The following is a 27,279-nucleotide window of genomic DNA, read 5'->3' on the forward strand; positions in this document are numbered from 1 at the left end:
CACTTTGCAGATGTGGGAGTTAAGGCACAGATAGAGGAAAACTTATGCAAGTTCTCACAGACGGTTAAGTAGTGAGCTGGGATTTGATTCCACAAAATCTCATTTGGAAGCTCAGGCATTTAATCACTGTATTCCACTGCTTCTCAAAGACAAGCTATTTAAAAGAAATCACAAAAAGACAAATTGTTAAACACATGGAATTACATTCTGAAGGCAGTAAGACAAAATTTCACTCTAAATTTCAATAACCAGCTAATGTGTAGGAGCAATAAAGATAAACAGGACAGAGAGTTTACCACTCACCAAACATCTGTATCCCGAAAAAAGGAAATGGAACCCAAAAGAATGAGCAGAATACAAGAAATGACAGTAAGCAAAGAAACCTCTAAACATATTGGTGAATCTAAACAAGTATTGATAACAAGTTAACGGGTGAGAGGTGATTCTAAAGAGAGCAGACTAAAATGTTAGCAAACAAAATTACGAAAGATGAGTAAATGGAGTTAAAGCATTTGATTCCCTTGCCCTTTTCAGAAAAATAGCTAAAATATTAGCTTTAATGAACTTTAGACTGTTACGTCATTACACATTAAAATTATCTCAGAATATACAACTTCCTGAAGAGTAGAATGAGGCAATAAACAGAAAATTTAAAGAAATAAAATAAAGAAAATTTACCTACTCTAAAGGAAGACAGGAATAAAAAAAGAAGCAAAAAAAGCACATTCAATAGAGTAATAATAATAACAATATATGCCAGACATTTGTCAAAATACAACTTAATCAAAATAAAGATACATGAATCATATTTTTAAAATGCTAATCAAAATAAAAGATGCTCTAACTATATAAATTTATATCAAATATACTTAAAATGAAACATTATCAAGAGGTAAGAAAGATTATTATATATCAGAAAACATAACACATTTGAAACAATAAGCATCAGTAATATAACCCCAAAATATTAGATTGAACCATATGTAATGATCAATGTAGAGCCACTTTTTGACCTAAAATGAAATAAAAGTCAATAGAGTTATGGAAAAATGAATTTTTCAAGTGTGACTTTAACATTCGACTATCACAAACTAAGTGATCAAAAAATAAATAATAATCTTGGAGAGTTAAATAACATAAGAACTTGATATGATTCACATATTTAGGACTTCATGTCAACTCTTGGATGATCTGCATTCTTTTCAAATTTCCAGGGAATATTGTTAAAAACTGAAATATGTGGCCATAAAGGACATTTCAATAAATATCAAATAATTGATAAAACCTGGAATTGATAAAACCGCAATCTAAGACCACAGTACACTAAAATGAGAGCACAATTCCTAAACAAGAAAGGGAGAGAAATAAGACAAAAATACTGTTGTATGTTTAGAAAGTAAAACATGATTTTAAGTTGCTCACAGGTCAAAAATAAATTATGATTGAAAATAGATAACACCAGGCTGGTTTATCACACCCCTGTTTCCCCCATTTAACTCCGCCAGTGTGATTTAACGCCGGTTGATGCTGCTAAGGTAGCACAGTGGGCTTCAGGAGCAACAGCCAGGAGATGCCGAGAAAACTGTGAATTCTTAATTAAATTGTTTACTTATCCCACTCCTTTGTCCACTGCTGGTGGGTTTGGATTTTATCCAGTCTGTCCTCCGTCCCATTCCCCAGAGGGCAGGTAGGAAGTTTCCCCTTGACTGCTGAGATGCCCCAGGAGCCTCCTCACCTGTCCTCAGAGACTCATCTCAAAGAAGCTGCGAATGGTGGACCCCTGAGAGCTCTCATGGGGAAATGTCACTCCAAATTGCCAACTTCTTTAACTTACTACAGATGGGCTTCCCCAGCCCCTGATTCCAGTTCTAGACAACTCCAGCAGGTACCATGGTTGACACAGCTTCTCTCCCCTACTCACTGATGTGGGCAGACCTGATTGTCTCCTTAGAGTCCCAAGTCAGAGAAGTATGCAACCGTTGAAAACAGGAGATGCCCCCAAATCAGAGAGCCGGGGAACACGTTCTGGGTCCGCTGACCATGCTCCAGTCACCCAAACCAAACGCTGCCTTAAAATGTCATGTGTGTTAAGACACAAAGGAGAGAGCCCAAGTAAGAAGAGCTCAGCTTTGTTCTCTAGGACTCCGCGCCACAAAAGCCCAGAGATTCCATCAGCCACACCCTCCCAGGAACCTCATAATGTCAATATGCCAGAGGACCCCAGAACCTCAGGAGAGGGGTCTAGGACGCCGGAGAAAGGATGGAGAGGAATTCTCGTGAACCCTGGGGTTTTGTATAAAGGCTAAAAGCCGGTGAAGTTCCATCAACACATTAGAGTTTGGACACCGTCCTAAGAATGCCCCATTTAAGTATTTGGAAGAACACCCACTGGAGCCAAAACCTGAGGGCAGGTGACACCACCAGGTAATCCGCTCCTCTCCCCCACTCACCCCACCCCACCTTTTCTCTTTCTCTGTCCCTTTATGTCACCATGGACAAACTCAGAATTTGGTTAGACCAACCTTCCCAGGGTAGAGGGTTTGGCCAATGGTCAGCCAGCACTGTCACAACGTGAGCCGATAAAACATGTCTTTCTAGATTGTTTCTCTTTAATGTTGTTATGCTAAAAAAATGACTTAGTAAGTAAAAATGATCATGTTGGATAAAATTCATCCACTACCCTTACTACGACTCTGGCTCACAGGGGAAGAGCCAGAGTAAGGGCCAGTCTTGTGAGAGAGTGGGGCAGAGGTCGGCATTTACCCAGAAGCCTGGGGGGGGGGGGTTAAAAACAATGACGTTCATTAATTTTTATAACCACCTGCTTCCGCGGGAGCTTCCCGTCCTCCTGATGGCAGACAAAATTTAAAATTGCCCATGAGAGGTACCTTATTCTGCTCCTGTTGGAAGCAGCTCACTCTGAGGTTAGCTCAGCTTCACTGGGTAAATACCCCGGATTCAAAGGCTGTTCTCCCCTCTTGAGGGGCCACCTTGCCCACCACCCGTTCCCAGGATGGTATCTGGATGCAGAGGGAAGTCCACATGTCCTTCTGTTGTCCTCAACTACAGATGGGTCTTGTCCCTAAATGTCCCTGGCTGGTGTGGCTAACTGATCCTCCTGGGTAGGCTTCTGCTGCTGAAGTCCACGGCCCCAGAGGTCCCTCAAATCACCGGGCCTCTGGGCTTTGTGGCCTCTTGCTTCCTTGCCCTGACCACAGGTTTACGCCAGGACATGATTTAGGTGACCTCTTCCAAAGAGGACAGGAGCTCCGTGCCACAAGGAGCCCTCTACCTGGCTGTTGCACCATTTTCCTGCCGTGGTGGACGCCGCGGAGAGACAGAGGGCAGGCCAAGACCTGTAGACCCTCCCTCAGCCAGCTGCAGCTTCTGAGAGGGTTCCTGAAGCCGTCCCCTCCTGGCCCCACTTCTGGAGGACTGGGGGAAGAGGAAGTCGCTCCTCACGACCCAGCTGAGGTCCGCATCCTGCCCGCTCAGCCTGGGCTCCTCCTCCTGAGCCCACGGTTTCCCTGTCCTCTTCCCACCTGTGGAAGTTTGCCAGAGCCTCGCCTTCTGCCCTGGCTCAGCTTCTTTGCTTTTCCGCCTGAGTCGTCCTGATTCTCTACCCGGTGCTGAGCCCTGCGCCAGCAATGTTTATTTAAGATAAGCCCAAATGGTTTTGATAAAAGGGGTTATTCATAAAGACCTCAGAGAGCTATAGGAGCACTCCAAGAAACAGCACAGCAATCGTCATGGGCACACACAGGCAGATGGCAGTGAACCCCACTGTAATGTAGAATCACAATGTTAAAAATAAAGAGAAAAATAAAAAAAATTTAAAAAAACAGGACAGAGCCGGTGTAATCATGACCCACCCCAAGCTCCAAGACCCGCTGAGCTGAGGAACGTTACCAAACCCAGAAGGAGAGAATGTGTGGAGAGGAGTAGGAGCATTCATAGAATCTTGGAAGGCTCAAGGCCACCCCTCAAGCAAGGAGGTAGGCAAGGGGGTTAAGTACTGTTATCATTATCCACACCCTTTTTTATTGATTCTTTTTAGTTCTACATGACAGTAGGATCCATTTTGATGAAATTACACATGCATAGGTTAGATCTTATTCTGATTAGGACCCCATTCTTGAGGATGCACAGGATGGTGAGATTCACTTTGATATTTTCATATAGGTACACAGGAAAATTATATCAAATTCATTCCTATCTCTTTTCCTATTCCCATCTTCCCTCCCTTCCCTTCATTTCCCTTTGTCTAATCTCCTGAACTTCTCTTCTTCTCCTTCTTTCCTTTATTGTACCTTCCACATATCAACAAAAACATTCAACCTTTGATTATTTGGGATTGGCTTATTTATTTAGCATGTTCCATTCATTTACTGGCAAATGCCATAATGTCGTTCTTCTTTATGGCTGGGTAATATTCCACTGTGTATATATACCGCGTTCTCTTTATCCATTCATCTGTTGAAGGGCACCTAGGTTGCCTCTATAGCTTAAAGCTATTGTGAATTGTGCTGCTATAAACATTGATGTGGCTGTATCACTATAGTGTGCTGATTTTTAAATTCTTTGGCTACATGCTGAAGAGTGGGATAACTGGATCAAATTGATGGCTCCATTCCGAGTTTTGGGGGGACTCTCCATAGTGCTTTCCAGAGTGACTGCACCAATTTGCAGTCCCACCAACAATGTATGATCATACCTTTTTCCTCCACTTCTTTGCCAATATTAATTGTTGCTTGTATTGGTAGTTACCCTTCTGACGAGAACAAGATGAAATCTCAGTGTAGTTTTATCTTGCATTTCTCTAATTGCTAGAGATGTTGAACATTTTTTCATATATTTGTTAACGATTCATATTTTTTCCTTTTTAGAAGGGTCTATTCAGTTCCTTCGCCCATTGATTGATTGGTTTATTTGGGGATTTTTGGTGTTGAGTTTCTTGTATTCTTTGTATATCCTGGAAATTAATGCCCCACCCAAGGTACAGGTGGCAAACATTTTTCTCCCATTCTTTGGGCTCTCTCTTCACACTCTTGGTTGTTTCCTTTGCTGTGAAAGAGCTGCTTAGTTTAATGCCATCCCATTTATTGATTCTTGACTTTATTTCTTGCTCCTTAGAAGTCTTGCAGTATGGGAATTCAACTGATTTATGGGTCCACATCCCTTTTTTGAAAGACATTTTTACTGGTGGATTATGATTATGTATAATGGTGGGATTCAACCTGACATGTTCTTGCACTCAGGTAATTTGGTCAGTGTCAGTCATCCTCCCTCCTTTTGCCTTCCTGATGAAGCCGTCCATCGGCCTAACCCATGGACACCAGAGGCCAGTGAGCCACTGACATGATCCAAACGTGTCAGCACCAGCAGGCAAACCGAAGGTGCCCTGTCAAACACTTCCCTGGAAGGGAAAGGAACAGTGGATCAAGTACAAGGAAGTATGAAAAAGAAAAACCCACGCTATTTTTCAAACTATTATATACTGGTGACATTTGTCTGTCTTTACCGGTTTCATTTCTATCAGTGCCCGTCTAAGTTCATACTGTCCTTCTCCCTGGGGAACCCCGGGGGTACCAAAATACACAGACACCCAAGTCCCTCATATAAAACACCATCCTGTTTGTAGGAACGACACATATCTTCCCGTGTATTTTAAATCATCTCTAGAGTCCTTATGATACTTAGTTCATGCAGATACTATGTAAATAGTGGATATTGTATATTGTCTAGGAAATAATTTTTTTTTAAAAAAAAAGTATACAGATGTTCAGGAAAAACTCAGTTTTTCTCCCAAATATTTCAGTCTGCAGTTGGTTGAATTTGTAGGTCGGGAATGTTTGCATACAGAGGGCTGTCGGTAACGTGGACCATGAATTAAATGCTCATCCAACACGTCTCAGTAAACAGCACCTCCGTGATGCTGGTTGCTCCCCGAGTTAAACTTAGGAGACAGTATTAACTCCTCTCCCTCCTCTCATACTCCCGAGTAACCCCAAATCCTGTTGAAACCCACCCCCAACTCCATAAAATACCCAACGCTTCTCTCCATCTGCTGATACCACATGGTCCAAGTCGTCTCTTCCTGCCCCAGAAGAATACGTCCTTCTTTAGACTGTTCACAAACAGCCGCCGAAGTTACAGTGAGTTCCAGTTCCATGCCACTAATTCGCAAAGTCGCCCGATGATGGTGAAAGGGGCTAGCGCTGAGTCTCTTCCTGTTTGCCCAGCACTGTGGAAAACCTTTTTTGTTGATGTCATTTAATCCTCAAAAGGACCTTCTGTGGGGATAAGCATTATTGCCATCTCTATTTTACAGATGGAGTGTCTGAAGCTAAGAATGCTCATTTTTCCAAAAGCGTACGAGCTGGTCAACAGTCACAATATAAGATCTAAGACCAGATTGTTTAAGAAGGTGGGGAGCCAGTGGGGGGAGTAGAGACCTGGAAACAACCTGTCTTGGGGGTCACTGCCGAGGGTCGTCATCTGGAATGGTGGGAATCCTGTTTTAATAGAACTGATCCTACAAGAGAAGCTACCAATCCACGTTGCATAGGAGAGTTCTCCATTTTAAACCCTGTTCAATTTAAATTTTTAATTCAGTTTGAAAAATGAGTGAGTGAAAGTCAACACCCCCAGGAGTTTCCATTTTGCAACCTTTGCTAGATGATAACAGGTCCAAAACCCACTGCATCCTTCCAACACCCTCCACCCCAGATGCCTTCCCAGGGTTGCCAGCCCAGAATGGGCATCCCCTGTCAAACCGACAACCATTTGTTTGCAAGCCTGATGATAATGACATGATAAACCATTGGTGATTACCAGCATGAATTAAGTACCATGCTAAGAACTTGACATGTGTGATATCTTCTACTCTTCACAACAAGCCTGAAATTTACAGAGGTATAATTATCCACTGGGGTCAAAGACATGACATCACAAGGCTTAAGCTACAAAATAGAAAATAGCAGAGCTAAGGACTGAACTCAGGCCCCTCTGATTCCAAAATGTAAGCTTTTTCTAACAATGGCAGAGGACTTTCACCCAGCAGGACCTTGAGATTCTAGATGCACAAATCAAAAACCCACTGGGAAAAATCTGTTCTTCCACATCAGTTCTCAGTGATGAGGTCCAAATAACGCATTTCTCTTTGCAGAATGCTAACCGATCATCCGACCATTATGCTTCCTAAGAGACCCACGGATACCTTCAGAACTCCAAACAGAAGAAGAGATAAGCCAAGCCAAGAGCAGGGCAGGCCTGTGGAAAAACAAACAGGATCTGCAGAAACAAATGGGCTGTAGAAGAGCTACAGGGGGCCCCAGCTATTTTTATTTTGATTTACAGAGAGAACCTCATGTTGAAGAGTAGCTTTTTAAAAATAAGCTGCCCTCCTTAGAATGCAAAGGACAGTCTTCAGTAAGTAGATCTTATCGTCTTCTGAGCACAAGTCCGTCCTGTCCTTCTCTCTTTTACTCATAGCCCCCATCCTCTTTCTGGATGTTTTAGCCACCCCCTCAGCACAAGCAGCCTTCCAGCTCCCACATGTCAACTAGCATGCTATTTGTAATATGGTCACCAAGCCTGGCTGGAGAAGAAGTGGCCAGCCGAGGAGAAAAATCTATGATTACATATTTCCATGTGCGATGTCATTTGCTGGATTTATTGCCAACCCTAAAATTGTCTCCAGTTTCCCAAACGCTGGCTGTTTCCAGCTCTACTGCATGTTCTTTCAAATTGTTCCTATTATGATTTTGAGAGGTCTAGAGGCATAAATTAGAAGGGTTAACTTTCAAGTGATGTTTTGCCAAAAGACTTCTTTGCTTCTACAGAGTGCTTAGGAACAGGTCTCCCCAGTTAATGTTTCCAAGATGGGTTTCCTTTCACCACCCTCCCACCAAACAGCCCTTCCTTCCCTGGGACCCCCGCCCATCCATCATCCACATCCTAGTTCATGCCAAAACACTAGCAGCTCCCTCGTCTCACCCTCCCTAGCCCCTCAAGCCAATGTGTCAGCAACCCTTATTTGTCAGTGTTGCCCCAAAAACCTCTTTCCACCCCTCCCTCCCTCCAACTCTCCCTCTCTCCTCTCCAGTGATGCTCTCCCAGCACCAACCACTGCCCCATCCTGCACCCAGACAACCAGCTCCTACCCCAGCCTCTGGCCAGCCTAATTTTCATAAAATGCAAATTTTCATAAAATGATATTACCCTCCCAACTCTCTACCACCCCCCACCCCTGGATCCTACTGCTTTTAGGACAAAGTCGAAAATCACAGCCACTTTCCATGCAACCTCCTAGCCTGGATCAGGCTTCTATGCAGGCTCACCTCATGCCATGTCCCCCACCCTCTGTCCACTCTGACCCTACTGGCTTTTTCTCATCCTCAAATATGGCAAGCGCTTTGACTGTCTCAAAACCATGACGGCTGCCTCTTCCTCTGCAGGAACACCCATCCCCAGCTACTATCGGTGGTTTATTCTTATTCTCCAGGTCTCGGCTCCATTTTTCAACCCTCCAAGAGCCTTTTCTGACCACCCAGCCTAAAGGTGGTCCTTGACAGCTACTCCCTGTCCCGACTTCCCTTCTTTCTTTCTTTCTGGAAACTTCCATAAACTACAATTACGTGACTTTTATATTTACTGTCTTTTTCCTTCTGTGCTCAAAACATCTAGCAGAGATCCCGAGACATGATGGCAAAAATAAATAAATAAACATTGAGTGACTGGAGCCCACAGTCACCAAGTGATGCCTCCAATAAAGCACACATCAGAGTCAAAACAAGAGGTGCCGCCGCCCTGTGCATGAGAGCAAGCGGCCGGATAAACTTAACGAAAAAAATACGCTTTTCTGTTAAGATTAACGGAAGATATTTTCTAACTGATTACATGGAGCTGGGAAGGGGGATGCGAAGGTAATAAACACATTTAATTTGAAACAGATGAAAATCTGGTCAGTTCTTTCCTGGTTTCTTGACTCAGGGCCTTTTATTTTTTTAAAAAAATTGTCTTTTAAAAATTTTATGAGTATGATTTCTAAGCATTAGAATTTGTCCTGGTGAAAGGCACTGGATTCCCGGTCCATCTTGACAAGGCCTGGCTTAATTGAGTCCTGTGGGCTCATTTGCATATCTGCCAGATACAGGAGGGAGCTGGTAATGCTGAGCCACAGCTTTATGGACCAGAATCCCAAAGTGAGCAAGACACTTTCAGATCCTTGAAGAGGGCACTAGGGAAATGTATAATAACATGCTCATTGAATATAGATTTCCTTAAAGTGCCAAAATGTGCCTTGGGGTTGTCAAATTCACCACTTGCTGGAAAACTTGGAGGAAATTAATGAATGGAGAGAGCAGATGTTCTTCCAAGCTTAAGAATTTTGTTGGCCTAAAAAATCTGCCCAGCTACACATCACTGTGCGGCTCATTAATGGCTTAAGCTGGGTCTTTTGAGAGGAGCAAGAAAAGTAGACGGAGGTTTCACGAACCACAACTTCAGAAACCAAGCTCAAGGTCATAAAAGAAAAATGAGACTCTCTCTTTTTCTTTTTAATCTGAATGGCATGAAGAAAATTTCAGAATTCTGTCCAATATCTATGAAGATAATTCAATGACTGATGTTCCCATTAAGGGTCCAGTAGGGACTCTGTTTTTTTCTAAACCTTTAACCATTATCTTCTAAAGACTGCCTTTAGGATGCTGGTTTTCAGATTAAGTTTCTTTGTTTTGTTTTGTTTTGTTTTGTTTTGAGGAAAAAAAAATTAAACCCATCAGAGATGTTACCACTAGTACTTCTGCAGAGGGGGGAGCCACAATGCCAAAGCCAAGCCGTGTCCTGCTCTCTGAGCCCTTAACTGATCCCAGGACACTGTGAACCAATCCCAGGCCCAACCTTTGCAGAAGGACCTTCTTGTCACCACCGTGAATTTGGGGCTGACTAAAACCCTCCCCCAGACTGTCCTCCCCCATAGTTAATATTCTGGGTGTTTTAGTCAGCTGTTCACTATGGTAACCAAAAGACCTGAAAAGAACCATTAGAGGAGGAAAACTTTATATGGAGCTCACCGTTTCTGAGGTCTCAGTCCAGAGATGGCCCACTCCATTCCTCTGTGCCCAAGATGAGGCAGAGCACGGAGGCAGAAGGGCATGGGGAAGGGTCTAGAGAGGAAGCAGCTCAGGATATGGCAATCAAGAAATGGGGGCGGAGAGTTCTGCTCACCAAGGACAAATTATATGCCCCAAAGGCATGCACCCAGTGACCTACCTACTGGCCTAGGTGACCACCCAGTTAATCCCTATCAGCAAACTGACTTTTTGATTAGGTTAGGGCTCTCATAACCCAACCATTTCGCCTCTCAACTTTCTTGCATTGCCTCACACGTGAACTTTCGGGAGATACTTCCTACTTAAACCATAACATTGGGATTGATCAAAAGGCATCCAGACTCTCCCTTCCCCTTAGTTAACATTTTGAATCTTCAATTTTTGTTCCTCTCTGTCTTCACCCAGTATTTTGCCGTCCACCCATCAAATTGGGGCAGGGCATCCGCCTCTTGCAAGATCCAGCGCTGCGGGTTAGAGACCCACTGGTTCGGCAGGTGGCCAGAACGCCTGACCTCGCGGAGCACATACTCTTCTTATAGCAGAAGGTGGCGTGAGAAGGGGCCCTTCCAGCACAACTGCTCATTACTAGAATGAATGTACTTGCACGGCTCGAGGACCCAGAGGGAGGACAGGGCTAGGTTCGCAGGTGGGAGTCAGGGGGGATCGTGGACAACGCCCTGAAGGAAGTGACAAGTGGACATTCTCAGGAGGATGGGGAAGTGCTGCATTCCCACCAGAGGGAGGGACCCAGGCCAAGTCCCAGAAGCCTGAGAGCCTGAGCATTTTCCAGGCTCAGAGGTGGTGCTGCTGGTGTCTCAGCGCCAGGGGAAGGAGTGAAGGAGTGAGCAGGCTCGGGTCAGGAAGACTTGGAGCGGAGAAGGCCTGGGTGCTTGAGGGTCCCTGAGGAACTGTGTCAGACGTCAAAAAAAAATAATAATAATAATTGACGTCATGTAGGGTGGGGGCAGAATCTCACCTGCAGATGTTGCTCTACCCTCAGAACAAAAAGCAGGGTGTCCCCACCGGAGGCCTTAGTGTGGGTCACCTATCTGACTGCTTTGGAGAACATGGTCACACTCTTCTCCCTAATTGTGCTCTGCAAAAAAGAGAGAAAGAAAGAAAATCTGCCGAGAGCAGCAACTTCTTTTCATCCAGGTTAAATCATTCTTCGCGAAGCTGCACTCCAGTGCAACCCCTTGTTCTCACGGCCACATGCTGGCCACTCATTTGGGGACTGTTCCATTCTTCAGGCCCTCAGAACTAACAGTGGATTCCTTCTCTGTTTAGGGTTCCCCGTGAGAGGAAGAGGAAGAACAAGAAGCAAGAAGACCCGCCCGAAGGCCAGCACCCGCCCCACGGTCAGTCGCTGCAGAAGGAGGAGGGAGCCCCGGGCACTGAGAACAGAGCTAAGGAGGCAGGAGACAAGGCTCCCGAGGAAGGTCCTTCTCCCGGCAAAACAGAACCTCAGAAAGATGCAAAAGGTAAGGCCAACCCGGGCCACTGTGTGCGTTGGCTTTTGGTTGCTGCGACCAAAAATGCCGGTCAAGAACAACTGAGAGGAGGGAAGATTTACTTTGGCTCGTGGTTTCAGAGTTCTCAGTCCACAGTTGGTGACTCCACTGCAGAAACATCATGGCAGGAAGGCATGGTGGGAAAGGCTGCTCAGCTTATGGCGGCCAAGAGGCAGAGAGAGAGAGAGAAGAAGGGGCCAGGGACAGATATAGTCCCCAAGGCCATGTCTCCAGTGACCTCCTTCCTCCAGCCACACCCCACCTGCCTCCAGCTACCACCCAGTGGTTCATTCGAATTATTAATCCATCAAGTGGATTAATCCACTAATGAGGTTATAACCTTCATGGTCTAATCTTTTTTGTTTCTGAATGTTGCTGCATTTCCTAACACCTAAGTTTGGGGAGGAATATTCTAGCTAAAGAAATCAAACTTTGTGCAAATACACGATGCATCCTCTAAGTGTGCATAGAGGGAGAGAAGCCACGGAATACCTTAAAGGTGAGAAGTGGTCTTTAAGCCTCACATGCTAATTGGGAGATGCAACCCCTCCGATCATTAGCAGAGTTATTACCTACTCCAGGTGCTAACAGGAGTGACAAATTGCAGCTGCCAGAAGGGGAACATGAATTCTCCCAGCTATCTCCAGGCCCTGGTTGCAGAGTCAGACCGAGTTTTGAGTTAGTCAGATGCTATGCATTTTTTTTTTTGAAAGTCACGGTTCTGACTTCCCAGCTGGAGTCATGTTCTGGCTCATGAAAACTGTGGACATGTGAACGTGATAAGGAAGAACTTAGAAAATGGATTTTTTTTGCAAAGCCCCGGTCTTCCTGCCGAGGACTGGAACTAGTAATTAAGGAGAATTGTAGGGTAAGGAAAATGGAGAGGACAGAAGTAGCACACGTGGAAGAGAAGAGAAAGGAGACCTTCTACCTTAGGATGAAAGCTTTGGCTTTGAAGGAAAAAGTGCAAAATCTTCTCTGAGGACAGAGTTGAGACAGAGATGTCAACTTCAAAGGCTGCGGGGAAAACTCCTGACCCTTGCCTGTCCCCTGTCAGACGCTCTATGGGAAATCTCCCAAACAACCCGCACAGCCACATTGACTCTCGCCTATTCTTCCAGCTGCCCCAGTTTATATTTCTCTTCAGTCCTGTCCAGAGATCAAAACTTCCTTCCCTATTTTTTAACCTCCATTTTGGGCATTTATGCAGAGTCAGCTAATTGACAGGAATAGTCATTCTTACACTGAATAAATATTCATTAAGCACCTACTGTGTGTCGGGGGCGCTGCTCCAGGTACTGAAAACATATCAGTGAATAAAACTGATGAAGATGGTCAAGGACACTAATGCAGAGCATGCCCTTCTCCAAGCAATGTTAGGGGAGGGGGGATTTGAATACCACTCTCCCCTACCCAGGTGGTCCTGTCTGGAACAAGGCAATCATCTCAGGAGAAGGTGAGTGTCCGCTTCCTAAGAAAGCAGGGTTTTGGAACTGACTATCCCAGGAGCCTGAGCTCAGAATGTACAGCCTGCCCCCACTCAAGCCTATCTGCTTCTTATTTTCCTCCCACTTGAAAGTGAATAGACTTTCCTCCCATCTGGGGTTTCTACCCACTTCTGACCCAGCTCAGGAAATTGCAAAGTAGATTTTCCAGCAGATACTTTAACCAGTGTCAGGCAGCCTCCCGTAGCCACCACTGTGCCCATGCTCCATCATGCAAGCCCAAAGCACCACAGAGAGAAGGAGGCTGGAGTGGCGGCCTGCTGGCCTTGGGGGTGGCCCACTGGCCTTGGGGGTGGCCCGCTGCAGAAGACAGGTTTAGTTTCATCGTCTGATGAGGATTCCTAAGCATGCAGGAGATATCCACAGATGCGAAATACGGAGACAATGAGTGTGTGTGTGGGTGCACGTGCCCGAAAAAAAAAAGAGACTCAAAAAATATTTTAAAAAGAAATGGTTTTTCTTGGAAATATGTGGTTTTTGAGCAATTTAGGGGAATCTAAGCTCAGAGAATAGTGAGAGTGACTGACCAAGGAATCCACAGCCCTCCCTAGCCAGAGCACCATGGGTCACAGGCCGTGGAACCAGAGTCCCTGCATGTGATCTGCCTCTGCTTGAGGATACCAGGCAATTTGGAAGATTGTCGGGAGCTGCCCTGGATGCAGACACCTCTAAGTCCTGATGCACCGAGTTCTGAACAATTACTGCCTTCAGTCTTGCACAGCAGGGCCAGGTCACCGTGACTTGGGTGTTACCCAGCTCAGATAACAAGGCATGGCTCCAGGAGTAGATGTCACCTGCTGAGGTTGAGTTACACTCACCTGTTCCTTTGTAATCCTACCTCTTTGCCCTTTGGGGGATAGAATATTCCATGGAACAGCCAATAAAACCCGGGTTCAAGGCCTGCTCTCTCTCTCTCTCTTTCTTGCCTCCTTTGTGGCCGCTCGGTCAGCAGAGCTGTCACAGAACCCAAAGAAAAAGGTCTTCCTCTGTCTCTATGTGATGATTTTGTGCCAGCCCAGTTCACCTGGAGTAACCCTGACTGGTGTAGTGGTGTGTTGCAACAGAAGATTGCACATCAAAGGGAAAGTCTGCTCCAATTTGTCCAGAGTCAGGAAAACACATCTTTCAGACAATATTGGGCAACTGCACACCCTGTTCAAACATGCTAACTGGGTCTGGGTGGCGTAGCAGACACGACTTGGGTTTTGTTGTTGTTGTTCTTTTTTTTTTTCTTCCTGAAAGGAACTGAAGACTTGAAAATAAAGAAAGCAGGTAGCTCTGAGGCTCAGAGAGAGTGAGCTGTGTGGCGCATGAAACTCCCTGCAGGTCTTGGTGCCCTGCTCTTCCATGGTGCAGAACGGAACTCATAACACACACAGCATCCGAGAATCAAAAAGTGGGGTGAGGGGCTGGGGTTGTGGCTCAGCGGTAGAGCACTTGCCTCGCACGTCTGAGACCCTGGGTTCGACCCTCAGCACCACATAAAAATAAACAAACAAAATAAAGATATTGTGCTCATGTATAACTGAAAAAAATATATATTAAAAAAAGTTGGGTGAGATTTTTTTTTATTAGATCTTTATGGTTATAGAGGAGCAAGATCTTCAAGGTTATAGTCTAACCACTTAAAGCCTGACACATAGTAGGTGCTAAATAACTGTACAACTCACCAACTAATTCACCAAAGAGCCCAACACGAGAGCACATTACCCTGTGCCTAGTCCAGCGAGAGGTAGTTCAATCTTCACTAAAGTACAACGAGGAGGGGGGCCTTCCGCCGAAATGGGCCCCTGTCTCTGGCAACTAGGGCTGTTAGTGCTGTAGACAAATCCAAACCCACCTTCCAGATGCTTCCAACATAGGTCCCAATTCCACTCACTGGGGTAGAGCCAAACAGTTTGATCCCAACTCTACAACACAGCCTTTCAGATATTTATTGAAAACAACTGTCCTGGCCGTGGCAGTGGTGCATGCCTGTAATTCCAGCGGTTTGGGAGGCCAAGGCAGGAGCATTGTAAGTTTGAGGCCAGCCTGGGCGACTTAGTGAGGTCCTGTCTCAGAATAAAAAAATAAAATAAAAAAGGCTGCAGATGTGGTGCAGTCACAAAGCACTACAGGTTCAATCCAGGAAAGAAAGAAAGAAAGGGGGGGGGAGGGAGGAAGGGAGGGAGAGAGAGGGGGAAGGAGGGAGGGAGGGAGAGAGGGGGAAGGAGGGAGGGAGGGAGAGAGGGGGAAGGAGGGAGGGAGGAAGGAAGGAGACAGAACTGTCCTGTCCCCCACTGACCCTCTCTTCTTTAGGCTAAAGACGTTGGATTACTTCCCGCACATGTTAACACTTGACAGTTTACCAAGTGTTTTCAAATGCTTGGGGAATTTACTCTATAAAGCACATTTTTTTTATATCAGAGAGAAGTGAATTTGGCCTGAAGGATAAAAAGGAGGAGTATAGAGAGAGAAATGCACTCCCTCCACTTGGCAGTCTGTCTGGAGGAAGGCAGTGGGGGCTGGCAGGTGGCTCCGTGACCCATCAGAGAGCCAGCATGCATAGCTTTCTGCTCCTCCTTAATCTCATGTTGACAAGATGGCTGCTCACCTTGGTGCTTCCCAGGCACATTCCAGGCAGGAAGAGGATGGCGGGTGGCTGCAGGAGGAATTCTGGGCACTTCCTATCTATGCACAAGAAAATAACCACTTTTCAAGCCCCCCACCCCCTTTCCCACCAAAGGACTCTTACTTGTCACCAGCCAGAGCTGTCAAGCTCATTCCAACTGCAAAACCCGGGAGTGACTTGGGCTGGGAAACACAGGCTCCATCCCAGAGTGGAGATCCTCCTGCGGAGGAAGACGGGGGAACGGATACGGAGTGACAGGGCCAAGAACTCTTATTCCTGATCTGTAAGAAGAAACAAAGGTTGAGGAAGTCAGGTGGCTTCCTCAAGGTCACACAGCTGCTGACTGACACCCGGCCAAGTTCACACCATGGGCAACTGTGAAGCTCACCTCCCAAATACTCATGATTGGCCCTGGTGTGGGACCCCCCTGGCCTCTGCACGAGGTGGCAGGGTGGTGACTGGCTCCCTGAGAACCGCTTAGAACCCACGTCTACTCACAAACACGAGCCTCCTCCTCCTCCCGGCAGAGCCAGGGTCCCACCAAGAACCCCAGGAGGGTCCCAGAGGAACCAAATCCCCAGCTGTCTGTCTGTCTCTCTACTCTCTGTCTCTGTCTGTCTGTCTCCTTAACAAACCAGAAAAGCTGGATTACTACTGGAGGTCACGGAGAGCGTTTCTTTCAAGAAGGGTAACTACAGGAATGAGGAGGTCTCCATCCTGCATCTGATCAGAAAAACAGGCCAGCACCCTCTCAGCTGGAGCCAGGCAGATGGGTGTCACCACGGGACCACAGCCTTGGGACGAGAGCCACGTCCTTTTCTCGAGATTTCTTTAGCACTCAGCAGATTGGCTCCCAGTCCTGATAAAAGCATTCTCCTGTCCTTCTCTCGCTCCTGAGTTACATATGCATCAACCCAGAGGGACAGCTGGGGACCCTTTGGAATCTGGGAGGCACTCTTTCTCCCCCGCTGTGCGTCTGGAAATCACAGGTGGGACATGCAGCAGCCCCTGCCTCTCACAGCACTCCAGCTCACAGGTGGAGTCAGCCCTGGCCACGGCCCACTTTAGAGCTTACAGAAAACCAGCGAGCCGGTACCCCTGAGCTTCGTTTTATAAGGGCCAGAGCAAGTCCTGTTTAACAGCTGACCGGTCCATTAGCCTCTCCACATCGCTCTTCCTTCACTCGTGGGCTGACGTTTTCTTGCTGCATCACAGATGACCACCCATTGGGTGGCTTAACACCTGTTCATTCTGTCACGGTTTCTGTGGGTCAGGGATCTATCTGGGCACAACTTCGCTGAGCCTTCTGCTGGACGTTTTATTTGAGACTCCAAGCTGTGGGCAGGGGCCACTTCCCTGCAGCCTTCCATCTCTCAGTGGCTTCCTTCTTCATGGCCAGCAGGCTTTGAGACCTGGACTCTCTTGTAAAGGGCTCGTCTGATTAGGTCAGGCCCACCCCAGATATGCCCCCCTGTGGTCACTTTAAAATCAACTGATTAGGGTCCTTAGTGACAAAATTCCTTTATCTTTTCCATCCTGTAACACAGTCCCAGGAGCCACAGCTCGATGTAGTCGCGTACAAGAAGAAGGGATCATCTAGGACGTGCACAAGGCGGGGCAGAATGGTGGCACACCCTACAATTCTGCCTCTCGTACCCTATAAAATGAAGACCCTGATTAACCTATTCCCTATGGTTGTTGTGAAGATTAAATAAAATGCTGAATGTTACAGGACGAGCCAGCGAGCAGCAGCTACTATAATTACGTTAGCATTTTGAACATCGTACCACATGGCAGGCTCCGTGCTAGGAGCTGGGGATTCAAAAAATAATAACCCAAATCTTGCTTGAAAGGAAATCATGACATTTCTCCAACACTAATCATTTCCTCCCAATTCAAAAGTTGGCAAAAAGCAATAAAGCTTTAATCCAACCAAATAACTTTTCAATATACACACTCGGGATTTTCTTGGCTTATCGAAGCCACTGTCAAAAGTAAAACATGCTGACTCCAATCAAATACTGTAAGCCACGGGATTATCATTTCCACCTTCCAAAGCCCCCTGTTTGCCTGCTGGGTCGCACCTGGAGGAGAAGCTACAGGGTGAGTGTCATTACTCCAGCGCAGGTGAACTCAAATTCCAACGCGGTGGTGTCTTGGCTCCGCTTCCCGCTTATGGATCCCCTGGGGGGGGGCTTGTCCAGGGTCCCTCTCACCCAAACTCAGATGTGTGCAATTGCACCGGTGCACTCGCAGGCTTGAAAACCTCTCAGGAGATTCCAACATGCCACCAGCGTCAAGAATTGCAGCTCAAGCCAAAACCGGAGGGTTTCCCAATGGTCTGAAAACATCATTCCCCTTTAAAAGACACAGCCTGAAGGCCCAGTAAGCCAGAGACATGAGCAGGGGTCACACATTTTTCCACTGACTTTCAGCAAAGAGGTTGAAATTCAGCACATTTCACACCTGTCAGGCCACCATCCTTGGGGGGGTGGGGGGAGGGGGCACTGCTGCTTTCTGCAGAGATGGCTCTTCTCTGGGTGGACGGTGGCTGGGTGGCACTGACAAAAGATGAAAGTCACCATCTACCCCCCAAAGCTTCTGTTGTTCAGCATGTTTTCTTCTCACCCATTCACCGTCCCCTCCACGGATGAAGCACCTACAACGACGAGTTGAGCTTCGTGGCTGGGTGCCGTGGGTTCACAGGTCTGTCAAGCTCACCTGAAAAACTCCGAGTCGAGTGCCATGACACAGAGATGTCCTTCCTGCACCCGAGGAGAAGCGGTTTCAGCGTCAAAGGCATGGAACTAATTTTGAGCTTAGAAGCCATCTTTTAAATATTTTTTTCTCCATTTTCTATGATCATGTGTATCTCTCTAGGGTTTAATCACTTCCAGAGAACAGCTGCTCTCCAGCTTTCCCTCCTTCTCCTCTAGGAAAAAAAAAAAAATATATTGCCCAGGATGGGAACTTAAAAACTGCCAACACACCCAGGTTGTCTCACAAGGATAAAGAGCCAGCTGGAGCCCTGACCACCTCCCACTTCTGCCATTTCCAGGAGCCCCCAGTTCCTCTGCTCTCTCTCTCTCTCCACTACCCAGGAATGCACGCGGAGCTGGGCTGACTCCTTCTCCATACCCGGTGCTCTCTGATCCCAACAGGACTAATTGCAAATCGACTGAGAGGGCTCTACAAAGCCCAGGGCAGCTGGATTCCTCTCTTAAGAGAATGCTAAGCCAGTGGCAGCCTTTGAAAAAGACTCCTGTCGTCTGGGATCATAAAATGAAGACTGGATTTGGTTTAGCAATAAGCCAGAGAAATGAAGTCCTCCCCCGACACACACACAACATGTCGCATATCTACAAAGTCTGAGATGCAGACAGTGGGAAGGAGACCAGAATTCCCACTCAGAAGAAATCCTCTGTGCAACCCTCACCCGTGCGTTTGTCTTGTTCACACTGATGGAGAATCTCCTATGCACAAGCCACCGAGCTAAGCTATATTAGTCCACTGCCCCCCAACCCCCACCAATGAAAAGTTTGACAATAGCAGAATCTAACTCTGACCTCAAAACTAAGTGTCTTGGCAGATGCCGCTGCCGCCCCCCGCCCCGCCCAAACAACAACAAAAAAATCATTCTGAGTTACTTTTTTTTTTTTTAATACCTCCCAGTCATCCTGGGGAAGCTGCTCTATGACGCTCACTTCACTCTCCATTCTTAATCTATTCTTAATATTGTCAGAAGAGATGGGGATCCCATGCAGGAGCCCCGTGAGCAAGCCCAGCCCCACCTCCCCCTGACCTCAGCCCCTGCCATCTAGGAAAAAAGGAAGTAAGCAACACCCAAGGTCATGGCCAGCCCCACAGAGGAAATGTCAGGGGAAACCCAGAGACAGACTGGCCATTGCTTGTCACCTTGGTGCTCCTCTGTGGGAGAATAAGTGGCTCTCTCCAACAACATTAGGAAGATGGACCACATCAAGGAGGGACCCCAGTGCTCCCCCGAGGGTGGCCGCCAGGAGGAGAGTAGTTAAGGGCCCCAGGGATGCGATTTTTCACTCTAGGACGCTGGGTCTCTGCGTCTCAGTAGAACCGAGGCTTGTGTGGCTAAGCTGGTTTCAGTGTGGGCCCAGGGGAATTCTAGAACGTGGAAGGCCCCTTGGAGTCCCAGATTCTATCACTGAACTAGGTGGGCAAGCCTGGGCTTGGTTCCACTGGGAGCTGTTCGTGGGCCGGGTCATGCCTGCCCTACACGTGGATTTTGAAATTGCTCATTTCTATTTTGGAAGCCCTCGCTGTCTCCCTGCTACAGGGAGCATAGGGTTGGCAGAGTGGGTCTTGCCACCTGGTTTGGTCTGTGAGAACCAAAAATGTCCTTCCAACGTCTCAGTGGTTGAAAAGGGAGCCCAGAGAAAAGTATTTTGTGACACAAAAAAAAAAAAGTATTTGAAAGTCAAATTTGAATGTCCATAAATAAAGTATGATTAAAACACGCCTACTCATTCACACACTGTCCGTGGCCACTTCCGTGCTGTGTCATTATAGAATGACACAGTGGCATGATTGTAACAAAAGACACATGACCCAAGAGACCTTAAATTAACTTTTTGTTGTTGTTGTGTGGGGGGTTTTTTATGGCGGGGGAGAGGGGGGTGATACAGGAGATTCAACTTCTTGGGCCACAGCCCCAGCCCTTTTTATTTTTTTATTTTGAGACAGCTTCTCACTAAATTGCCCAGCCTGCCTACTCTCTGGTTATAAGAAAGGTCTTCAGCCTCTTCACTAAGTTGAAAGAATAATCCTGCACACACATAGGAAAATGAGAAGGCCACATGACTCATTCTTTAATTAACATAATGAAACAACCATGTTGAGCCTCTACTAATTTTTTTTTTATTGTTATTCAGTTAGACCCTCCCCCCCACAGTAAAACCCAACTCAGGTTGCATGGGCAGAACAATTTACCAATCATGCCGTGGCCAAGAGCGCCCAGAAAAGCACATTAGAATATCACAGAGACTGGATTTGCCTTCTGCTCTGGGCTCTGGGCTGAGGGTGGCTTCCCTCCTGGTTACTTTGGGCTTTTCCTTGTCGTGGGGTAAAGTCACCAAGAATTCAAACCTATTCTGGGGAAGAGGCGAGCCCCCTGTGGGATCCCGGAACCCAGCCCTTGTCTCCCTGCCTCCCTGGAGCAGATCGGAAGCTGCCCATGCCCCTGGCACCTGTCTACCCACCATCAGCCTCCTCCGGCCTGGGCACCGCCAAAGCTATGGGACTGAGCTGGGAATTGTCTCCTCCAATATCTAAGAGCCTCCCAGAGCACGACGTGAGTCTTCCCGGGATCCCTCTGCTTTCCCTGAGGAGTGAGCGTGCGCCCCCTACAGGGCGAGCTGAGCCAATGAGGCGCCGTGGCCGGCCAAGGCCCAAAGTAATTGGTTTCTTGTCACCTCCATCCCGGGTCCCACCGCCTTTGCCTCCTGGCCACAGGGAACCCTAGAATGGGGAGGAAAGAAAACCCTGAAAGCAAGTAATAATGTCTTGCAAACCTCATTGAGGATGCTTGAAAGGAAAAAAAAAAAAATCCTCCAATTTGGACAGTTTTCTGTTGCTCCCGACGGTCTTTTCCACCTCAGGGTGCCCCGGTGCCACCCTCCCTCTCTGAGTTTCTTCTACGTGTCAACTGTGCAAAATGTTGTGAGTCTTTGTCACCTGATACCTTACCCTGGGGTGAACAGGGTCAGCTTGTTTGGTGAAAAAGGTGTTTCTGCAAAGTCTGGTGTTCAGCTGGCCCTCCCTCCCTGTTGTCGTAAAATCCAGAAATGTCTTCTTCCTTCAAAGCTTAGTCACTCAGACGTGTGACAAATTTCTGTGGGGGACTTCCTGTCAGATGTGTAGTCCAGGAAGGTGTATCAAATACAGGTCCAGTTCACTGGGGCCCTCGGGTCCCCCCGGAGCATGTTCCAGTAGAGAGGTGAGCAGTCAAACAGGGACACCGGCCCTGGGAGTAAAGGGTGTGATAGCCCGGAGGACAGTAGCTAACTGTGGTCAGAGGGGCAGAGTGGCCTTCAGCAAAGGTGCTGCTTCATGGAAGCCAAAATCAGCGTCCTGGAAGATGAGCAGGAGTGTGGCAGGGGAAGGCAGGAGACTGGTAGGAGGCAGGGTCAGGGGTCCAAGCAGATATGGATGTGCATGCAAACTGCAGCTGCTAGAGTGAAACCGTGGTGGTGGGATAATGATGATAATGATGAGCCGGGCATGTGGTGGCGCACCTGTAATCCCAGCTGCTTGGGAGGCTGAGGCAGGAGGATTGGGCCTCGGCAACTTAGTGAGAACCTGTCTCAAAACAAAAAATAAAAAGGGCTGGGGAACCAGGCCCAGTGGCACACACCTGTAATCCCAGTGGCTCTGGAGGCTGAGGAAAGAGGATCATGAGTTCAAAGATAGCCTCAGCAACTTAGCAAGGCCCTAAGCAACTCAGTGAGACCCAGTCTCTAAAAAAGAAAAATAGGGCTGGGGATGTGGCTCAGTGGTAAAGCACCCCTAGGTTCAATCCCTGGTACACCTCTCCTCCACCCCCACAAAATAATTCAACAGGATAAATCAGGGGAAAGCAGGATGGAGGATGCCAAAGATGGAGGCCTCTCTTCAATGCAGACCCAGCTCTGAACTCAGGTCAGCCCTGGCTGGGGATGATCTGAGTGGTGTGGCTTCATCTGGGATCCGATGGCATAAGCTGCAGCTCTTTGACAAGGGCCCCCAAAACAGGCACCACCCTGAAGCTACATATAGCCACTTAAATTGACGCCAGAGAAGGGGGGAGACCTGAGGAAGTCCTTGCTTCGACCTTACTGAGACTAGGATTCTCCATCAGGGAAGGGGGATGCTTGACCCCTCCAGTCCCTGCTGGCCTCTGACTCTCACCAGCTCCCCGTCCCCAGCCTGCCTCCCCAGCCCCCGTCTCACGGCCCATCCGGAGCCTTGGTAGCCAAGACAGGACAACATGCCTCCTTGCTCTGCCGTGTGGGAGGCAGGAAGTGGCCCAACTCCCTGGGGAGATGAGGTTCCCGTGGTGTGTCCAGCTGCCCACTCCTCAGGGCACCCCCCACTTCCCGGTCTCTGGTCAGGAAGGAGGCCACACAGGGCCGCCAGCAGCCTGACCCAGGAACTCAGGCTGTGGCTAGAGATGCCGTTGGCTGAGCCTCCTCCACGGGAGGGGGCCCAGTGTGCCTGGGAAGGGCCCCCTGGCCAACAGCCGAGGCCAGGCCTCTCCCTCCCACAGGCCACACGTGGGCAGAGCTACAGGAGGCACCAGCTGTGGCAGAGAAACCATGACCAGGCAGAATTAGGAACTCCCTGGTCAGTCCAGAGGGGCTCGGTGGCCAGGATGGGGAGAGCAGTGGAGACCACAGGCCAGAGATACTCCCCCCCGGGGGGCACCCGGCAGGAACTGCCGTTAGAATCAGAATCCTAGACCAGTGCCTGGGCGAGGGGGGCTGAAGGGAGACTTCCTGGTTTAGGGAACCCACCGGGCACCCCCCATGGGCGTCTCCTAGTGGAATGTAAATGCAGCTGTTTTGTTTTGTTTTTTTGCTTTTTGTTTTTTATATTTTTGGTACCTGGGATTGAACTCAGAGGCACTCAACCACTGAGCCATACCCCCAGCCCTATTTTGTATTTTATTTAGAGACAGGGTCTCACTGAGTTGCTTAGCGCCTTGCTTTGGCTGAGGCTGGCTTTGAACTCACAATCCTCCTGTCTCAGCCTCCTGAGCCACTGGCATTACAGTTGTGCACCACGATGGCGCCCAGCCTTCCACCCGTTTTTTAATGGAGGTGAGATGGGAATCGCAGGTGGGACCTTCTGTTACCATCACCCGGCCTGCGGCTGTGGGAAGGAGGACTTTCAACCTCTGGCCTTCTGGAATGGCGTTGTTTTAGATATAAACCGTGCCCTCTCTAGGCTGGACAAAGACCTGGGTCTGTAGTCCACCGTGGAGATGGACAGTAAGCCAAGAGCTCGCAGGCTTGCTCTGATTCCCCATCCATGGAGGCAGAGTTCCCACAGGAAACCGAGGGAGGGCCTTCTTGTCTGTCTGAGAAAGGCAAATGGAAGCCCAGCTAATAAGGGAAAGGCATGCACAGGAGCCGCCTGGGCTGGAAAACACCCCAGCCCTGGAGCGAGCCTGTGGTAACCGACTGCTCCCTGGCCCCTCTGCTGGCACAGGTGGTCCACTGGCCCCACCAGGGCGCTTTCTGGCAGTTTACGGACATGAAGGTGGAGAAGAGACTAGCCGGGCGCAAGGAACGCCGCAGCCGCTTTGGAGAGGTCAATGTGCACAAGCGCTACCAGTCTGGGCAGGTCTTCTCTCCTTTCCAGGCTCTTGCCACCATGGTGAGCTCTTCTTTTATAATGGGTTTTAAATAAAGTCTTTGAGGGAAGACTCAGTGCTTTCTCTTTCCAGAGAGTGTATTAGTCAGTTCTGGCCACAATGATGCTGCGTAACAAAGGACCCTAAAAATCTCAGTAGCTTGCGATCACAAGTGTCAATGCTTCTCACTCATCCTCTGTGGAGAAATATATTCCTTTTGTTCACTGGAAGCCCACAGTGCAGAAGGGAGTAAAGAATTGAGAATAATCATCCCATCTGACACCAGACTAAGTCCCTGTGCTCAGGGAAAGATCTGGAGGCAGTGGTTACAGCTTTGCACTTAAAGATGAGGTAATTTCAAGGGAAAGGGGGTGGACAGGGGAGGAAGAAATTTTTGTTATATATTCTTGAGGTCCTAAAATGCACCTGTGCCCGTGAATCACTTGAGGAGCCTCATTAAAATATAGATTCCAAGGCTTATAGTGATTTCAACTTGGAGGGTCTCAGGTGGCGCTTGGAATTTCCTTTTTAAAACCACCCTCTACGGGCCACCCTGGCGCATTCTTACCCATTCAGCACGTCCTGATCCTGATAATGTCGTGGCTCCCATGGAAAATGGTATATTTGGGGAGGCCCTCGGGGCCCAACTTAGGAGGTTACCAATGGAGCTAAATAGCCAGCCTGCCCAAGCATGACGGGGACCAACATGTCACCCGACTCATTCACACCTCCACAGTGTGCACTGGGACCCAGGTCAGGAGCTTCGGTTTGTCCTCATTTATCCTTTTCTGAAAGAATGAGTGATTAGACATGCTGGTGTCCAGCCTCCCACTAAGACAAATGGATTGGTAGGTCTGGGGTGGTTCCCAGATATCAGATCAAAGGGTTTTAAAGCTCTACTGAGAGAGTGAGCTACTTACTCCTCCTGGCTTCTTAGTTCTCCCCTTCACACTTGTTCCAGAACTTTCCAACTTTTAGTACTTTTAAGTCCTGAGTCACCAAATCCCTCAGTCCCTATTTTAAAAACCAAAAGTCCCAGGTCCTTGGAACCAGAGAAAATCAGACGCTGGTTCCTGTCTGCCTGTGATTCCCAGGCACAGCAAATTAGAGCGCTACTGCTTTTCGCACTTCTGGATTTTCTAGCCCAAATTCCTTCTCGCCCCATCCACTGGACGGCATCCCTTGAGCATGCTTGTGTGCAAAGGTCACCCTGGAGACCCCTAGGATTGAAATCTCAATTCCACCCTTAAGCCCCTTGCAATCTGCTAGGAGAACCAAGCCACGCGCCCAAATCAGGCAACAAACACAAAGAACTGTTCACAAGAACAGCTTCCTAAACGCACAGACCTCAAAGGAGAGGAGTCCTTTTCTATTACCTCCATCCCCACCTCCAAAATCTTGCCACAAAACAGTCTCCAAGAGGGACACTCCTCAGAGGAAGAGTGCGTCTCCCGTATACAGGGAGCAACAGAGCCCACGTAGTAAGTGCCAACAGAGCCCACGTAGTAAGTGCTTGCTGCGTGCAAGGGGTGAAACTGCAGACTTTACAGACAGTTACTTCTCACGACCTCCGTGATATTGACCTAGCGCTCATTTTGAGCAGGAAACGGTCTGAAACGTGTTAAGCAACTTGCCTAAGATCATTACTCGTCTGTGCCAGAGCCAGCGTGTGGATCCCCCCAGGGTTCTTGAGCAGGTGCTCCCACCCCCCAGGCCCTGTTTCACTGCCACCCTTCTCTGCCCCCTGGGAGATGCGAAGGCTGGTGTGCCCCCGAGACGTGCCCATGAGCTCTGACACACAGAGAGTGGGTGCTTCGTCCCTCCAAGACATCAGACTCCAAGATTTACCCCTGTCTTCCACAGAGCTGGGCTTGGGAAAAAATGACAAGCCCCATGAGAGCGGGAAACCATAAACCACACTAAAACACCTCTATTTCCCCCAATAGTTAAAGCAACAAAATATAACGACATGAAATAAAAATTACAAAACCGCGTTCGGACCCCTTGCTGGGAGACTTCGCATCGAAGCAGTTAGAGCGTAGGAACCCAGGAATACTGAGATGCTCTCACACCTGACATGGTGCCCCCCCACCATGTGAATACCTTGGGGAGGGGGGAGCCATCAGGAACTGCCTCCAACAACTAGACCTGCATCCTCAATGGGAACCCTTTCTCAGAAACCTGAAAATGAACTGGGCATTTTGGCAGATGCCTGAAATCCTAGTGACTTAGGAGGCTGAAGCAGGAGGATCTCAAGTTCAAGGACAGCCCCAGAAACTTAGTAAGACTCTCTGCAATTTAGCAAGACCCTGTGTCAAATTAAAAAAAAAAAAAAAAAAAATCTGGGGAATGTAATTCAGTGGTAAAGCACCTCCGGGTTCAATCCCCAGTACAAAAAAAAAAAAGAGAGAGAGAGAGAGAGAGAGAGAGAAAGAGGAAGGAAGGGAGGGAGGGAGGGAGGGAGGGAGGGAGGAAGAGGAGGAGGAAAAAAGCCTGAAGATAGTTGACAGTTCAATGAATCAAAGATCCTTCTTTTAATTTTTCTGTTCTGTTCAGGTTACCATCCCCCCAAGTACGGGATAGTAACCTGAGGCTTAGCTCCCCATGGTCACAAAGTGGCTGTCATTGTGCCAAACACCACATTCTCATAGAGCACATCAAATACTAGAAGAGTGATATTTCTCCTCCTGTTACATGCCTGGAAAGAGAAAGGTGAGCTTCTCCCAAAAGCCACTCAGCAGACTTCTTAGCCAGAATCAGGTGGTTTGCCCCTGTCCCGACTATAAAGGAAGCTGAGCGAGCATTGGGGACGTGCTGGGAGGCAAGGTCTACCATCAGGGAAAGAAAGTAGGAGAATGGTTGATCAGGAAGCAATGCTGGCCACGGCAGGGCCTCCGTAAAGGACAAAGGTACCAATGCACAATGTGTCAACAAAGGGGCGTGCCTGGGTTCCAATAAAGCTTTATTGACAAGAGCAGGTCTGCGTGACCTTCACGAGGAGAGATTTCGATTTACGCTGAGTGAAACCCTCCTCCTTAACATTTCCAAGGAGGCTGGTTCTTCCTCCTTAAACAGCTTTCCAGTCCACTTCCAAGTCCCTCCTGTGTGGCCATGACTGAGGCCATGACATCTCTTGGCATCATGACCCTGTGCCTAGGTGAGAGGCCTG

At 48.0% G+C, this 27,279-nt stretch overlaps 1 pseudogene; it reads left to right on the forward strand.

Moving 5' to 3' along the window:
* Window positions 1-8,434: 8,434 nt before the first annotated feature.
* LOC143642270 (uncharacterized) lies at window positions 8,435-26,088 on the forward strand (annotated as a pseudogene).
* Window positions 26,089-27,279: the final 1,191 nt, after the last annotated feature.

This window comes from Callospermophilus lateralis, chromosome 11, assembly GCF_048772815.1.
Source record: "Callospermophilus lateralis isolate mCalLat2 chromosome 11, mCalLat2.hap1, whole genome shotgun sequence".
NCBI classification, from domain to species: Eukaryota; Metazoa; Chordata; class Mammalia; order Rodentia; family Sciuridae; genus Callospermophilus; species Callospermophilus lateralis.